The sequence below is a fragment of the Gopherus flavomarginatus genome, chromosome 8 (genome assembly GCF_025201925.1).
Source record: "Gopherus flavomarginatus isolate rGopFla2 chromosome 8, rGopFla2.mat.asm, whole genome shotgun sequence".
Taxonomy (NCBI): Eukaryota; Metazoa; Chordata; order Testudines; family Testudinidae; genus Gopherus; species Gopherus flavomarginatus.
Window position 1 is genome coordinate 21,127,797 of NC_066624.1, and position 18,754 is coordinate 21,146,550.

Sequence of the window (18,754 nt, forward strand, 5' to 3'; positions counted from 1 at the left end):
GTCGGAGAAGAGTGATAGGATTGTGTGGGATAATATGAAGGCTTACATAGACATACATTATAAGAACCATGTCTGGGGGAGGAAGGATGGATTTAACTTTTGTACAGATATTTATTGATAAATGTTGTCTTTCATCCAAAACTAATGGTATTGAGTTCAGTTTGGACTGAAAGCACCCTTAAATGTACTGCAAAGCTAAATTGTAGTGTCCTCTGTGTGAAGATGCTTTCAGTGCTCTTCAAGGATGATTTATCTGTTTAATTAGGGACATAATCTAATCTTTCTGAAGGCAAAGGCTTGGGAATTGGGAAGTCTTGAGTTCTAATCCTAGCTCTGATACAGTCTGTGTAGTCTTGGGCAAGTCACTTTGCTTTTCTGCCCCAGTTTCCGTTTCACAGATGGGGATCGTAATCCCCACCTCCTTTTATTTCGAGATGACTGGCTCAAGTGTGCCTCCGATAGGTGCTGATATTCATTATATGAAGTGAGTTGGTCTCTGTTGGGAAGTGGCAACAGCCACATTATTAGAAACCACCGCCACAATTAGCATTGTTTGTTCTTGTTGGAATTCTTACATAGAATGGCCATTGAAACTGATCTCTCCTGGCCCTGCCCACTTAGTGTTGATGTGATTGCAAGGAGAAGCTTGCTTCACTCCTGCTGTCTGCACTGTACAGTACCTACTCTATATAGGGCAGACTTCATTTTTTAAGGTGTCTTTTTACCAGTTCTAAATTCTCAAAGAAAAATACCCTCTATATTCTAACTTCTCTCTATCTTAGGGTTTTATACTAGCACCCTTCACTATAGGGTCCAAACATTTTCCATGTAAAATCAATAGCAATAGTGACATCCTGGAATCTTTGTGTCTCCTCACTTTTGGGGGTAAAAACTCTGCTTGGCCTATTGTTGTTTGGCTTGTTTGGTTGGTTTGTTACAAGTTCTTTCTTTGTTTTTTATCATTGGGCAGATGTGCTTTGGTAGGATGGAATAGTCAGTGTTGCAAATGATATACTTGCTGTGGTGGAAAGAGGAAGGATTTGGAGTGTTTCCTAAAGGATAGTTTAGTTTTGGATTTGTCTAATCTCTGGAATTTTATTTCTAGTCAGATCTCCTTGCCCGAAAGTGTTTTATCCCCAACTCTCATACACTGCATCTTGACTTGTGTGATTTGTGTTGTCCCAGAGAGGGACAACTGTTTCAGTGGTTCATAGATTGAAATTTGATCTTTAATACTGTGATTTTAGTCTAGTCCATTGAGCTCCTTCTCAATCTTTTTCTATAGCAGAACCTCCCTCCCACCTAGCTGCTACCGCAACCCTCAGGCTAGGGTGGATCTGACATCTCCCCGCCCACCCCCACCTCCGTTTGAGCAATCCTGATCTATTCCTTAGGAATTCCCTTCTGTCTCAACCCCCCCCTCAAAAAACCTTACCCACCTAACTTATTTTCCAGTCCCTTCATTGCATCAAATTTTGAGCTCTCTTTTCTGGCCTTCAAACCCTTATATAATTTAGCTCCTCCCTGTCTCTGTTCAGGCCCATGACCTTCCACTTTGCATTGTCCTTCTACACTCTCCTTCAGGCTTGCTTCCACATGGTCCTGCATACCTGGCAGTCTAGGTCCCCGGTTACTGCTGTGAAGGAATCAACATAAATATCTAGAGACGACTGTCCCTGCTCCTCTGTACCAGATATGATCAGATCAGAAAGGGTGCAATTGCTACTCATCTCTTGTGGCTGGAGCCACACTTCAGTGTGTCTCTCGCTCATGAATTTCAGCATCTTTGCAAAAGTGGCATGAAAATGTGCCTCCCAGGTATGTATGTTGGTTATCTTATTGTCAACGGACCAGGGGAGATGGGAGAGCTGCAATCTTGTGGCAGAGATTGTGAATGCTGAGAAGGTGCTGTTGTGCCCATGTGATGTGCTTTCACATGGATATAGAACACAAGGAAGAAAGCTGCTCATAGGTTTGGTTGGTGCTTTAAGCGGAGAACACTTGTGTGAACTGGGAAAGATGATTGAGCTTCTTGAGGCTGTTAGCCCCTGCAGCAGGGCTGTTAATTTACTCCAAAATGAATGTGCAATGTTTTCCTGTAACTTCACTGATACAGGGCTTTGTTGAAGTGCTCATCTTCTGGAGGGGATTTCAACTTCCCATGAGGGACTGTGAAAGACATTCCATCATGCCCTCTACTTCAGGGAGCAGTGGACTCTATGCAGTCTGTGGCCTAACGCCTCAGGCTCACAGTGCAGATGTATGAGAACAAAATCTCTCCCCTGCAGCATGGGGCATGGGTCGCTTGCTGGTGGATTCTCTGCAGCTTGAGGTCTTCAAACCAATTTTGAGGATTTCAATAACTCAGTCCTGGGTTAGAGGTTGTTATAAAAGTGGATGGGTGGGGTTCTGTGGCCTGCCTTGTGCAGGAGGTCAGACTAGATGATCATATTGGTCCCTTCTGACCTATGAGTCTATGAGTCTGAGTCTAATAGCAAAATGACTTTTGCACTTATGCATTAGGAGCAGAACAAGATTTCCTTGTGGGATGGGGATAGGCACAGGGAAAAATATGAATGCTATTTTGCTCTGCCTGTCTCCCCTTGCAAATCCTGTAAAATACCTTTGACAAGTCCACAAGCACATAGAAGAGTCATAGGAGGAAAGTATTTAATATACATTTGGCTTTTAATGCCATTTATCGTTTGGAAACAGATACCTTGTCACTAGCAAGCTCTCACTCAACTAGTTGCAAGGACTCTGGACCACAGGTAGGAACCTCTGCTGTAATGAATGTAAACTCAGGGTGGACTTGCCATGGGCTAGGTGGACACTCAATATAGCAGAACACTCCTTGAAAGAGGACAGGCCTGGCTTTTAATTACAGCAGCCTCTACCACTCTGCTTTCCAATTTATCTTGAGGAAGAATCCAATATTTACCACCTCCAGGAGAAGGCACTGCGCGATGGTATGCTTGATCATACATAGGGGGTTAGATAAGTTATCCGAGCAGCTCTCTTCCATCTAACTTACAGGAATCTAATTTAGAAGCAAAACTGTTACCTTCTGTACATGAAATTCTGGAATGAAAATACTTCAAACTCCTACAAAGCTTAAACTGGAGGAAGCATTTTAAATTATTGACATTCCAACATTAAAAACATTGTTGCATTAAATATATGCAATATTGACACATTTGGGATGCAATAAATCATGAGTCATGCCGTGGAAAAACCACGAGACTTGCTTAAAAATCATAACATTGGGGCATTTTTGTTTTGTTTTTGTTTTAGGTGCAGTTTGGGTTATAGTTTCAAACTTTTCTGAATAGCCAGGAGGACTAGGAACTTAGCTTTGATTATTTTAAAAGGTTTGAATAGCTCACTTAAGCACATGCATCCAGGAACTGGGGTTTAAGAAAAACATCAAATGCAATGAGATTCCTGGTAAGATTTTAAGAGTTGGCAACGCTGTAGTGTGTGAAGCAATTTTATAGTGGGATTGAAGTAATTGTTAATCATATAACAAGTGTTATTGCAAATGTCAACCATTAGGGGGATGTCTTGTGCAACTGTAAAAGATGTCACTATAATTTATTACTTATGTTGAAAACCCACCAATTTTGACATGAAGATTTTTGTTTTACTGCCTTAGGACAAGTTTTCAGAAACCGTTTTTCAGGGCAGCAGTTTGATATCTCAAATAGCCAAACTTGTATCCTTCTAATGTGCCCTAGCAGCATAAGCACTTGATAAATACCTGAATTTTAAAAATGATTCTGGATTGTCAAATATGAACTGAAGGAGCAAAGAGGCTATAGTGTGAAACCTTTAAACAAACAAGCAAGCATTTCCAGCACAAACATCCTGCTTTCAATTAGTTTAATGAGTAGATGCATGGTCTTTGTGGTGTTTGGCAATCTGCACCCAAATATTTTGGCTTCAGTAGCATACTATATAAATGTTGAAAAGAAAAAAGGATTTTATTGTCTGCTTAGGGAAGCCTTCTGTTTCTCATTCTCTCCTTAAAGCAACAAAATCTGGACTCTGACAAAACCAAACCAGCACCATCTCAGCTGCAGGGCTCTGGATAGAGAGCAAGATGCACTGAAGTATTTACACGAAAAAATTTGTATTTGATCTGCCTAAGAACCAAAACATCTCCTCTGAGACTGAGTGGCATTCTCAAAGGCATCTAACCCAGTTGTGTCAAAGTCCTGTTGAAACTCAAGCAACTGAATGTGTACACGTTTCTATCTCCTGACCCCAAGCAAGGATGTAGGCCAAGACCCTCTTAGTGGCAATGGGACATCTGAGTATTTTAGGAACATGGTTGTGACTCTGTTTTCCTGCTACTTACAATAAAATTGGCACCTAACAAAACTGGATGAATGGCAACACGATGGTATTTGAAATTGTGTTGACAAATGTAAGGGAATGAATGTCCATTGGAATAATGTGACCTTTTTGTGTAGAGGTGGTTGGGTTCTAAATAAACTGTAACCCCTCTCAAAAGATTAGGTTTGTATGGCTGACAGCTCCATGATGATCTCTGCTCAATTTGCAATTCCAGTGGAAGAAGTAAACAAAACACTAAGAATGGAATAGCAAATACTACTGAAAATATATTATGAGTTGACTGTACCTCCCAACGCACATGTTGTGTTTAGTTGTGATCACCCCACCTTTCTAAAAATAGAGTGCCCAGAGAAGGGTACTAGAGACAAATGATGAAAATAAAGGGAGGCATACAGCAGCTTCCCTGGGAAGAGAGAGACTGAGAAGAGTAGGACTGTTTCCCTTAAGGAGGAGATGAATAAGGAGGGAGATGAGTAAAGGAGTGCCCAATAGTGCAGAATGCCGCTAGGGTAAACAGCAGTTTCCACACTCATAACCCAAGAGCTAGAGAACAGCCAATGCAATTGAAATTCAGAACATTTAAAACTGCTCGTCATCCTTAACTCTTATATAGCATTTTACTAAGGAGGTCAGAATCATCTGCATTTTTCAGCTGGGGAAACTGAGGCATGGGTCAGTGAAGTGACTTGCCCAATCTCACCCAATAGGCCAACGGAAGCGCTGGGAATAGTGACTGAGTCTCCTGAACCACACTCTAGTGCTCCATTTTGGCCACATGGAAATACTTTTTGACGTAAACCACACTTAGCCCACGTTGTTCCAATATGTTACTGAGGCCAAGAGTTTAACATGACTCCAGCAAAGGTTGGGTATTTACGTGGGGAATGACGGGAGCTACAGTTACAAGAGTAAAGATTGAGAGTAACAAAGTTTTAGAAGGGATGGAAATACTTGTGTTTCAGGGTTCTATAACTGCCTTTTGCAAAGTTTTTGTTCTGTCTTCTGAAGCAGCTGGTCCTGGAGTAGAAGGCCGACTGGTTTAATCCAGAATGGCTGTTCCTATTCGAACTCCAGGACAAGAAACTGTTCCAAGCACAGAGGGTGGGGAGAAGAGAGAAGAAAAGCAGAGGACAGGAGCAGGGATATAGAGGGCACAAATCCCAAGGTAAGGGTGCATATTGTCCATTGTGGCTCTGAAGCATTTGGCAATGACTGCTGTAAACGACAAGATACTGGACTAGATGGACCAAGGGTCTTAAACGACATGGCAGTTCCTTTGCAGGATGATGAGCAGTGTAGAGTTGGGGGAGAGGTGCTTCTTTGAGGCTTTGACTGAGATATAGAGGGATTTTGGGGGAAAGCAGAATAACACCTCTCAATCTTTTGAACGATCCTTAAACAAGAACCACATGCAGCCAGACTGCTGACTGTAATGAAGATATTCTAAGCTTTGCAATTTTTTGAGAGCTGGCAGGGGAAATGGGCCAGGTCCAGAGGCAAGTTGACTCTTGGGCACAGCTGACTCCACTGTGGTTGGAAGCAATGGTGGGATTGTGCAGGGCTCGTGATGTCTGTGACAGCTGAGAGGAGACAGTCCATAGCTGCGTGACTGGCCAAGGTGGTGATAAAGCCAAGGCACTAAACTAAGAAACCTCTGTTCCCTCCAGAACAATGAATGAAGATAGTATATGTTGCCATGGCAACCTTTGCTACTCCTGCACCAGCTAATCTTTACAAAGGGATTTGTTTATATCAGATGAGGGGCTAGGAGAGCTGGCAGCATACAAATCTGATGTTCCCATGCGGGTGATGTAAAAGAAGCATGTTAGAACAGCATTTTCAGCTTAGTGACTAATTGAATGGTGAGCAGGAGTGAGAAGTCAGAGACCTCCACTTGTACCAGGGGGAGGGGGAGTTTATGACAGTGAGGCAAAAATGAGTGTGTCACTTTACGAATGTGGGAGCAAACAGAGCTGTGACTGATGAGACAGACTTGATGCTGGCTTTTGAACGAAAAGCTAATGTCCTGAGGCCTAATTTACTACAAAACACACAACTGTAAATTAAAACTAACTAGATCCAAAATTTCAACACCCTCCAACCTAAAAGTTTTGAGAACCCCCTCCCCCTCAACAAACTTCTCCTGTCACCTCTACCTCCCAGACAGGTTCTTTATACTATCCTAGCCCCCAGCCTGGGCCCTTCCTCAAAGCTTCCTCTCCCATGTTAGATGCGTGTCTTCTTTCCAAAGACTCATGAATGATCAGCTCTCACTGCATTGCCCGGGGCACTCTCCATGACTGGGTTTGTGATTTTCTTGTTAAAAGAGGCAGCCCAGCCAGAATGGTGGTTGCTCTCTGAAGCAGTCTGAGGAAAGGCCTCAACTTTCTCTTCTCTGACTGAGTGGGGCCAGCCTCTGTCCTCAGTGTGCATCTATTTCTCTTGTGAGTCTAGATGACCAACCAACCCATCAGCTGTTTGCAGCATCATCTTTGAAATCAAAACACATCCTGCTTCCCTCTGACCATGAAGGTAGTAGCCGAGACCCTGTTATCCTGCTATCGCTGCCTTTTCAATATCCCTCTTTGCTCATTTGAGTTCCAGGGGCTTAATCCTTCATTGCAGTGCACGTGTTGTCATTTTTAACCTGTGCAAAGTGGTGGTGTGTTGTTTTAAAAGTACATCAGAAAGGCAACCCTCTACCCCAGAGGTGGCCAACCTGAGCCTGAGAAGGACCCACAATTTATCAATGTACATTGCCAAAGAGCCACAATATTACATCAGCAGCCCTCCCTCCCCCATGCCCAGTGCCTCCCTCCCACCCACCGGCCGTCCCACTGATCATCATCTCCCCTCTCCCTCCCCATACCTCCCAATCAGCTGTTTTGTGACATGCAGGAGGCTCTGGCTGGGGAAGAGTAAGGACAGGACAGGCTCAGGGGAGGGGGCGGGAAGGGGTGGGGGGGGGCAGGGCCTGTGCCAGAGCCAGGGGTTGAGCAGTGAGCACTCCTGGCACATTGGAAAGTTGGTGCCTGTAGCTCCAGCCCTGGAGTCGGTGCCTATACAAGGAGCTGCATATTAACTTCTGAAGAGCATGTGGCTCTGGAGCCACAGGTTGGCACCCCTGCCCTACTCCAAAGAGCTAACACCTGGGTACAGTAAACCAGTGTGGGGGAGGAGGCCAGGGCGCACAAGGTAACATTGAGATTACTGGGATGGGTACAGTGAGTAGCAGTGCACTGCCTTCTGCTTTCTGTTCTAAGGCCTTGCTTCGAGGTGGGTCATGATTGTCATAACATTTCTTCCCAGATCTGGACCTTAGCGTCCAAAATATGAATGTTAGCATGAAAACCTCCAAGCTTAGTTACCAGTTTGGACCTGGTATCGCTGCCACCAGCTAGGAATTATACAGTGCCTAGCTCACTGTGGTCTCCCCAAAACCTTCCCTGGGGGACCCCCAGACTCAGATGCCTTGAATCTTACAACAAAGGGAAATAACCCCCTCCCCTTGTTTCTTGTTACTTCCTCCTAGACTCCCCTCCCTGGATGACCCTAGGAGATTCCCTGTTTCCAGTCCTGGAAACACAAGTACCGAGAGATCTAATCTCTCCCCCTCACCCAGAGGGTATGCAAAGTCAGGCTTAGTAAATCTAACACAAAGAGATTTTCCCCCCGACTTCTTCCTCCCACCAATTCCCTGGAGTCCCCACTAAAGAAAAACTCCAACAGGTCTTAAAAAGAAATCTTTATATAAAAAGAATGAAAAAAGGACATTAAAAAAGTCTCTGTATAAAGGTGACAATATACAGGGTCAATTGCTTAAGAAAAAAAAAGTGAATAAACAGCCTTATTCAAAAAGAATACAATTTAAAACATTCCAGCAACTACATACATGTAAATACAAAAGAAAACAATATAAACCTATTGTCTTACTATCCTTGTACTTACAACTTGCAAACAGAAGATTAGAAAGCCTGGAAATAGAAAAATCACTCTCAAAGCCGAGAGGGCACAGACACAAGACAAAGAACAACCAACCGACACCCAAAACTTCCCTCCACCCAGATTTGAAAAAGTCTTGTTTCCTGATTGGTCCTCTGGTCAGGTGTTTCAGGTTACTGTTTGTTAACCCTTTTATAGATGAAAGAGACATTAACCCTTAGCTCTCTGTTTATGACAATGATAAACTTCCAGTTTCAGGAGACCATTTAACAACACAAGGTATTTTTGGGTTAACCACACAAGTGGCTTTTTGGAAGCTGTGTGCCTCCATAGAGAGGTGTGCATCATGGTGAGGAAAAGAGAGGGTAAATGTGGAGCCTGGGTCCTGACAGTATCCTGCTAAAGGGGTTCTTTCTTTAAATATTTAATGTTACATATGGATTCACTGAAAGCTAAAATACCAGGGCAATTTTGCAGAGCGGTTTTAAGTGGCACTGAACACATTAAAGGTTTGTTATCACTGGGGCGGCTCCAGGCCCCAGCATGCCAAGCGCGTGCTTGGGGCGGCATGCCGTGGGGGGGCGCTCTGCCGGTTGCCAGGTGGGGGGCAGGCAGGGCTCTGGTGGACCTCCCGCAGGTGTGCCTGTGGAGGGTCCGCTGGTCCCGCAGCTTCACCAGCGACCGGCAGAGCGTCCCCTGTGGCATGTCGCCATGCTTGGGGAGGCGAAATGTCTAGAGCCACCCCTGATTATCACACGTTCTTTGCATTAGCAGGCGCAGGGATGGACTTGTCTGGCTTCAATTTCTGCACGTTTTGCCTGCAAATGACCTTGCTATGGTGTGGAGTGATGCCAGCCAGGCCTCTATTCATGGTGGTATGGCGGGAGGAGAGTCGAAGCAAGGACTGGTTGGGTCACAGGCCGAGATGACATGCTGCCAAACACAGTCCACAGACATTTGTGGACATGCAGCTTACCAGCACACACCCTCCACTCAAATCACCCTCATCCCCAGGAAATCTGTTTTTCCCCTTACTCCCCACAATGCATTGCCCCAACACATTGTATTGTATAAAAATGGCCTATATTTTTGCCTGTGTCCACATTCTAGACAGACTGGGCTGCTCTTAGCTTTTCACAGGGATGGTTGGAAGCTGTTCATGTACGCTCCATGCCTGACTTTAACATTGAGAAGGAAGAAAGCTACCTCCTGGAGGGCAGAATGTGTAGGGATAAAGTGCGACCTGCCAAAAGCCAACCAGCGGTGGACCTTGCAAAGGGAATTAAAACCACTCGTAAAAGAGTCTAAATAAGAAGTGGGACTGCTAATCAGTGAGGATGGGGTGGAGATTAAAGCTAAACAAGCCATGGCTCAACATCTAAACAACACTTTGCCTGAGTTTTTAATGAAGCGTAAGGAGGTATTTAAGTTAAGCACTAATATGGCCACAAGAGCAAGTGTAGGCTTGAAATTAGATCAAGGTTTCTAATAATCAGAGGAGTGAAGGTGTGGAGCAACCTTCCATGGGGGGGAGCAGTGGAGGGCAAAAAAACATAACTGGTTTCAAGACTGAGCTTGAGACGTTTATGGAGGAAATGGTATGATGAGGCTGCCTACAATGGCAGGTAGCCAATCTGCGCCTGGAACTGTAGCTGGGGGAGGCTTCTGTGTTACTACAGAAATTTTTTTCCCAGGTGTCTGGCTGGTGGGTCTTGCCCACTGGCATATTTGTGGTCGGGAAGGAATTTTCCCCTAGGTCACATTGGCAGAGTCTCTTTCGCCTTCCTCTGCCGCATGGAGCTGGCATCTCTTTTGGTTTAAACTAGTGTAAATGGTGAATTCTCTGTAACTTGGTCTTTAAACTATGATTTGAGGACTTCAGTAATGCAGCCAGAAGTTAGGGGTCTATTACAGGAGTGGGTGAGTGCAGTTCTGTGACCTGTAATGTCCCGGCGGTCAGACTAAATACTCATGCTGAGCTCTTCTGACCTTAAAGTCTATGGGTCAAACACCTGGCGCTAGTCCAACCTCAGCAATAGCCCAAAGTCAGTGATTCAAGCTGCACCCTTTGCTCCCCTTCCAAGAACAGCACGAATAACCATGAGTTTACTAGGAAGGGCTGATCTAGTGCCAACTACCATGAAATGCCTGAACAAATCATGCACTGTGGTTCTGGCTTCCTCATACCAGGCAAATGCATTGGGTTGGGAATATGCTAAAGGTGAGTCATTTGTGTCCAATAGTACAAGTGTTCACAGCTAATAAATGTGTCATTGCCCTGTGCCTGTACAATGACTATTGGCCAATATGCCTGGAGGTCAGAATAAGCGCCTGACTGGTCAAAACAAATGCAACTCAGCGACACGCCTAACTGAATAATGTGCAGCACAGTCATAAGCTGGAAGACAGCACTAGGCTTTTTGGCGAGCTTGACCTACCTGGCACCTTACTAGGTAAGGTTGAATTCCGGCCTTCCCCCAAAGTCGAGGCTGCTGTTTGGCTCATGGATAAGAGTTAGGTACATTTAGGGTTTGCAGAACTTTATCAGACCTCCATGACGTCTTTGGACTCAGCAGTCAGTGGTCATAGCTGTGAGCCGCCCTCCTGCCCTCCCTTCAACTACAGCCAGGGCTGCAGCCAGGGTTGGGGCTGTACCCTGCCCCCACCCCATGCCAGTGGGGCTCAAGCTGTCAGTCCCCTAAATAGTGGCATAAACTGGAGCTGAGCCCAGGTCTATGGCAAACATACCATTGTGGTCATGCATGTTAGCTGAGCTCATAATGCAGCCCCAGGGATAAGTACCTTTTTCAGTGACAGCAACATCTAACAAAAGGGCAGGTTGGGCCAGGTGCTAGGGTATGAGCCAGAAACCTAGGTTCTGGCTCTTGCTCTGCCACAGGTGTTTGGCCAGTCACTTAGGCCTGGTTTTTTTTGTTTCTTTTTTAAAGGTATTTAGACTCATAAACTCTAACGGAATATCAGGGTTGGAAGGGCCCTCAGGAGGTCATCCAGGCCAATCCCCAGGTAGTGGTGGTGGTGGTCTGCTCAGTAGTGCACCACAGAGGAGCCCTGGGCTAGGCATGGCTGCCAAGTGGCATCGGTTAGATGCCCAGCATTGTATGCCGAACATGAGGCTTCTAAGAAAAGAATTCTCAGAAGCCTGCAAGCTGAGTATTCAGCTGCCTAAGCTAGTTAAGCATGAAATGCAGAGGAGCTTGGGGGAGGGGGCCAGAGCCACAAAAGTATTTAATTCCCATTGATCTGGGCCTTTGGCACCTAACTGACAGAGTAGAGAAAAGGGCCTGTATCTGGTTGGGCTTCTCAGCTGTGAACCTGCTCCTGGAATCCTCCTAATTCAGATCAGCCCTTTCTTTTGGGGGGGGCGGTGGAACAAAATCAACCCCAAAGCTACACAGAGAAAAAGTCCAGCCCTTTCTCCTCTATGCCCCCCTTCCCCGGGCCTTATAGCTACACCACTTACCTGGCCTGGGGGAGACCTGATTTCAAAGCTTCTGCTCTGGAGCAGATGCTTACACCTATTTCAACTGCATGCCTTAACCGTCAGGTTACTGGGTATGAGGGAGTGTGTGTGTGTCGGGGGGTAAGTGCTCAATCTCACCTGTTGAAATTCTTCCATTTTGTATTTAATACTCATTAGCCAAGGGAATGAGAAAAGACAAGTGGTCTGGGCTTGCCCCAGGGAAGTGGGGCTGTCAGGGTCAAGGTCCTGCTCTCATTACCAATTAATTATTGCTACACCATGGAACAGCTTCACACATCTTGGCAGTGGGAGACTCGTCTTTAAGGCCTTACTCCAAATCTGGCTGATTTGAAGTAAGAGAATCCCACTGGGGTTTAGGCATTAGGGAGGGCTCTGAGCAGCCTTTTAGTTGTAGGTTGGTATCAGGCTTCAGGCAACTTTACACAGGCTTGTCTGTGGAAACCAGTGCCTAGAGCAAAGGTTTTCAAACTCAGGGGCGTGCCCCCCCACCCCCCCACCACAAGTGGAGCAGAGGAACATTTGGGGGTGGGGGAGTGGTGAGGCAGCCAAGTGGCTCTGGCCAGCCCTACCCAGCGGAGCTCAGAGAGGGTTGCCACCTCCACACTCTGACTTACCTCAACAGGCCACTCAGCCTGTCTGAGTTAGTGGGGGAGGCGGGGGCACGACCAAAAGTTGTAACTCTAAGTATGAGGGGGAGGGGAGCTCAGCTCAAAATGTTTGAAAACCGCTGGCCTAAAGGATTAGGTGGCAGCTGACCTGTGAGTTTGTGAATGTCAGTTGTGTCTAAATGTTGGGCTTACCTGGGTGCCTAACTGCCTCTTAGCCCCTTTGTGAGTCTCACCCTTGGAGCCTGAGTCCCATTGCCCTTCCATGAGTCTTAAGCCAGTTTTTAACAGATGTCTAGGCATTGCTCTGCTCTGGATTACAATGCTGATCTGATTTAGGAACCTAGGGCTCTATGGTACCATGCTCCATCTCTAACATGGGGCTAATAGTATTTCCTACCTCCCCCATCTACTCTGAAGATTGTGAGGTACTGAGAGACTATGGTAATAAGTACTTAGATAGCTCAGGCAAGGATGAAGCTGGCTCTGAGTGTGCAAGGGTTAAACCCAAGACCGTAGTGTGGAAATGGTAATATAACTCTGCCTGCCTCAGATGGAAACAGGCTTGTGCAAAGTGCTTTATACTGTGAGTTGGGGAATCCTTACAACACACCTTGTTCTATAAACATGCAAATAAATGACTACTGGCCTCTAGCTACTACCTTTTTGTTTAGCGTATGAGCGTCTCGAGGTTTTCCGCGTCAAGGCCCTGCTCAGATCTGCTTAAGGGTAAGTAACAGGGTTAGCTCTGGCTGTCATGGCTGCGGTGCATTACCGTAACAGTAACAAAATACATTAATATGATCTGCATTGTGCAGCGACTGTGTTCAGGGCTGAGCTGAAAGTATTATAAACTACATCATTGGCACTATGCCCTGCGGTTAACACCTCTCCAGCTGCTAGCTTTGATGATTGAAGTCATTGCACTTCCACAGAATTCTCACCTGGTCTTTATTTCGTCAGTGCCCTATGCCTGTTCGCTGCTGGGCATTAACAGGGCAAACTGTTGCCTAATGGTGAGCTGTGTAATCCCCTCAAAGTGTCTGGGTAGCTCTTGCTCTATGTATATAGCCTTAAAAGGGGACCCAGCAAATAATGGATGTACGGGGATGCTAAAAAAATAGTCACCAAAGCAACTCTATAGACAGTGGTGAGCTGGAGAAGGTTCGCACCAGTTCCCGTGGAGCGGCTGTTAAATCTGGAAGCAGTTTTAGAACTGGTTGTTAACTCACTTCCCTGCAAGGAGGGGCGCTGCAGCTTTGATGAGCTCCGGCCAGGAAGTGATGTAATTCCTCCTCAGGCCGCCGGGGGCGCTGTGCTGCTCCTCTGGGCACTGGGGTCCCCGGCTGCCCGGGCCGCTCTCCCCTGAGGATACGGTGACCAGATCACCCAGCTTAACTAGCGGGAGCGGAGGGGGGCGGGGCGAAGGCAGAGCAAAAAATCCCCCAACCCCGGTTCCTCCTCCCTCCGCAAGCGCTGGAGGGAGGCCGGGAGACTCAGGGGAGCGGGGCCGGGGTGAGCGTGAGTCCGGCCTGGCCCCGAGCAGGCAGGACTCGGGCGCGGTACCTGAAGGGAGAGTAGGGGGCAGCCCGCGGGGCCAGGCGGCGGCTGTTCTCCCCACCTGGGCGGCGGGAGGCGGGAGCAGCCGCTGCTGCAGCTCCCACTGCCGCGGGGGGAGGAAGCTGCCGCTGGCCACGCTCGGCGGCTGCGGCTCTGGCGCCCACGAAGCCCCCGAGTCCGGGCCTGCCGCGGGGACCCAGCAGCGCGCACGCTGCGCCCAGCCCCTGGCCAGTCGCGTCTGGGCCGGCTGCCCACCTGGTGCAATCCCGCGGGCGGCCCCAGCCCACTCGGCTCCCGCAGGGGAGCGAACGGGGCTGGGCTGCCGATGCCTCCGCCCCGGGATTGCGCGCTGCTGGGTCCCCGCAGCAGGCCCGGACGCGGGGGCTTCGTGGGCGCCAGAGCCGCAGCGGCCGCTTCCTCCCCCCGCGGCAGTGGGAGCTGCAGCAGCGGCTGCTCCCGCCTCCCAGGTGGGGAGAACAGCCGCCGCCTGGCCCCGCGGGCTGCTCCCTTCAGGTACCGCGCCCGAGTCCTGCCTGCTCGGGGCCAGGCCGGACTCACCCCGCGCTACCCTCTCTCCCCTAGGCACGGCGGGCTTGGAAAGAGGCGGGGATTTGGGGAGGGAGCCAATGGGGGAAGAAGGGGGTGGAGTCGGGGCGGGGGAGGGCGGGAGACCTGGGCTCCAACGCCTTTGCTTGTTGTCCAGTGTCCCGACCTAATAGTGGTCGGGACCTGGGACAAACAAGCAAATATAGACTCATAGACTCTAGGACTGGAAGGGACCTCGAGAGGTCATCGAGTCCAGTCCCCTGCCCTCATGGCAGGACCAAATACTGTCTAAGCTATCCCTGATAGACATTTATCTAACCTACTCTTAAATATCTCCAGAGATGGAGATTCCACAACTTCCCTAGGCAATCTATTCCAGTGTTTAACTACCCTGACAGTTAGGAACTTTTTCCTAATGTCCAACCTAAATCTCCCTTGCTGCAGTTTAAGCCCATTGCTTCTTGTTCTATCACTGGAGGCTAAGGTGAACAAGTTTTCTCCCTCCTCCTGATGACACCCTTTTAGATACCTGAAAACTGCTATCATGTCCCCTCTCAGTCTTCTCTTTTCCAAACTAAACAAACCCAATTCCTTCAGCTTTCCTTCATAGGTCATGTTCTCAAGACCTTTAATCATTCTTGTTGCTCTTCTCTGGACCCTCTCCAATTTCTCCACATCTTTCTTGAAATGCGGTGCCCAGAACTAGACACAATACTCCCGTTGAGGCCTAACCAGCGCAGAGTAAAGCGGAAGAATGACTTCTCGTGTCTTGTTTACAACACACCTGTTAATGCATCCCAGAATCAGGTTTGCTTTTTTTGCAACAGTATCACACTGTTGACTCATATTAAGCTTGTGGTCCACTATGACCCCTAGATCGCTTTCTGCCATACTCCTTCCTAGACAGTCTCTTCCCATTCTGTATGTGTGAAACTGATTGTTGCTTCCTAAGTGGAGCACTTTGCATTTATCTTTATTGAACTTCATCCTGTTTACCTCAGACCATTTCTCCAACTTGTCCAGATCATTTTGAATTTTGACCCTGTCCTCCAAAGCAGTTGCAATCCCTCCCAGTGTGGTATCGTCCGCAAACTTAATAAGCGTACTTTCTATGCCAACATCTAAATCGTTGATGAAGATATTGAACAGAACCGGTCCCAAAACAGAACCCTGCGGAACCCCACTTGTTATACCTTTCCAGCAGGATTGAGAGCCATTAATAACTACTCTCTTAGTACGGTTATCCAGCCAGTTATGCACCCACCTTATAGTGGCCCCATCTAAATTGTACTTTCCTAGCTTATCTATAAGAATATCATGTGAGACTGTATCAAATGCCTTACTGAAGTCTAGATATATCACATCCACCGTTTCTCCCTTATCCACAAGGCTCGTTATCCTATCAAAGAATGTTATCAGATTAGTTTGACACGATTTGTTCTTTACAAATCCATGCTCGCTATTCCCTATCACCTTACCACCTTCCAAGTGTTTGCAGATGATTTCTTTGATTACCTGCTCCATTATCTTCCCTGGCACAGAAGTTAAACTAACTGGTCTGTAGTTTCCTGGGTTGTTTTTATTTCCCTTTTTATAGATGGGCACTATATTTGCCCCCTTCCAGTCTTCTAGAATCTCCCCCGTCTCCCATGATTTCCCAAAGATAATAGCTAGAGGCTCAGATACCTCTTCTATTAACTCCTTGAGTATTCTAGGATGCATTTCATCAGGCCCTGGTGACTTGCAGGCATCTAACTTTTCTAAGTGATTTTTTACTTGCTCTTTCCTTATTTTCTCTTCTAAACCTACCCTCTTCCCGTAAGCATTCACTATACTAGACATTCCTTCAGACTTCTCAGAGAAGACCGAAATAAAGAAGTCATTAAGCATCTCTGCCATTTCCAAGTCTCCCGCTACTGTTACCCCCTCCTCATTGAGCAGTGGGCCTATGACAGTCCTGGGGACAGTATGGGCCTAGGGACAGTCCTGATAAAATTGGGACGTCTGGTCACCTTACCTGAGGGCCTGCCACCCTGCCCGCAGCCAGCCCGTCTCCAGCCAACCCCTGCTGCACCCTCTGCCCTGCCTGCAGCCAGCCCTGCATCTCCTGCCCCCACTTACCCTGTCTCCACCCAACCGCTGACCTCCCCCCACCCCGCGGCCCTCCGCAAAGCCAGCCAGCCAGCCCTGCACCCCCTGCTCTGCCTCCAGCCAGCCCTGCCCCACACCCGTCTGCAGCCAGCCCCACGTCCACTAGTGCCCTGCAGTTCCCAGGGTAGTAACCCTGCACATCTGCTTCAACAGGGCCAGCTCTAGCAGTTTCACCACCCCAAGCACGGCCGCACGCCGCGGGGGGAAGGGGGGGGCGCTCTGCCGCTCACCAGTCCCATGGTTCCGGTGAACCTGCCGCAGGCGTTTCTGTGGAGGGTCCAATGGTCCCACGGCTCTGGTGGAGCTGCCACAGGCGTGTCTGCGGGAGGTCCACCGGAGGCGCGGGACCAGCGGACCATCCGCAGCCACACCTGCGGCAGAGCGGCTCCTGTGGCATGCTGCCCAAAGCACGCGCTTGGCGCGCTGTGGCCTGGAGCCGGCTCTGTGCTTCAATGTGGGGGGTAGGGAGCAGCTAGGACCCACACATGTGAAACAGAGCTCATTTCTAGTTCAGGCCCATCTTTTTAAAAAAAGAACTTAAAGGTAGGGTTAACATACATCTGTATTTTCCCAGACATGTCAGGCTTTTTGGTTCTTAAATCACCATCCAGGATGAATTTTTAAAACCATACATCTGGGAAAATATGGATGTATGGTAATCCTATTGGTACAAAAAATACATACTGTGGCACATCCCTTAAATCAGAACTTTTTATAGGGAACAAGTTGTTAAGATTTCAGTAGCTCATCACTGTCTATAGATGTATGCAGGGGGCTAAATTTTCAGGAAGAGATAGAAGTTGCATCCACAAAAATGTGTGTGCACATACCACACCAAGAAAAAACCTTGTTGTTGTCTCCCCCAGAGGCATTAACTGTGTGCAAAAAATGGGGAGTAAAATATACAAGCGCCCAGCTTGTGGCTAACTTTTCTTTCTCTGCAGCCTCCTCATAGCCAGAATGAGGACTATGCTTTTTAAATGAAATGACAGTGCATTCACAGTGTTTCCATTCAGAGAAATTGAAAACAAAGTTAACCAATTAGGGCATCTTGTTTTCCCCCCAGAACCTGCACAACAGAGTCCTAGGTAAAGGCTAGTTTTGATTGTCTTATCTATGAGATTCCCTTTGAAGCTACATTTACCTCTCCCTCCTCCTGCAACTTCTTTTGATCTATGGCTATAAAAAAAAACTCATCCCAAACTGGTGGGTTTTCATGGGTGCAAGATTAAAAAATGACCAGTCTGAGCTCTCTGATGAAGATTTCTGTTAGTGCTAAACTGTGTACCAGCTCTCACCTGCAGCCAATTAAAACACAGGACTCAGCAGAATAATTACCATGTTACTATATTTCTTTTCAAAGATTAACTTCAGGCATCATACAAATGTAATATTCTGCTGTTGCTATAACAGTCCACTACAGCTTCTACTATGTTTAATCACCCCTATAATCTGGTTTGTGGCAGGAGGTAATTGAGGGCTTGTCTACATCAGAAAGTTGCAGCGCTGGTGAGGGAGTTACAGCGCTGCAACTTTGAAGGTGTACACATCTGCAGGGCACCACCAGCGCTGCAACTCCCTGTTTGCAGCGCTGGCCGTACTCCCGTTTTGTCTCGGGTGTAGAGGATCCAGCGCTGGTGATCCAGCGCTGGTAATCCAATGTAGACACTTACCAGCGCTTTTCTTGACCTCCGTGGAAGGAGGAAGCCTCTGGTAATCAAGCTGGTCTCCTTTCCCGGTTTGCTCTCTCGTTCCCGGAGCCCAGAGCAAGCAGGTCTCCTTCCCTGCGGTTTGCTGGGTGGCTCCGGGAACGCGAGAGCAAACCGCGGCGAAGCGGGTCTCCTTTCCCGGTTTGCTCTCTCGTTCCCGGAGCCCCGAGCAAGCAGGTCTCCTTCCCTGCGGTTTGCTGGGTGGCTCCGGGAACGCGAGAGCAAACCGCGGCGAAGCGGGTCTCCTTTCCCGGTTTGCTCTCTCGTTCCCGGAGCCCAGAGCAAGCAGATCTCCTTCCCTGCGGTTTGCTGGGTGGCTCCGGGAACGAGAGAGCAAACCGCGGCGAAGCGGGTCTCCTTTCCCGGTTTGCTCTCTCGTT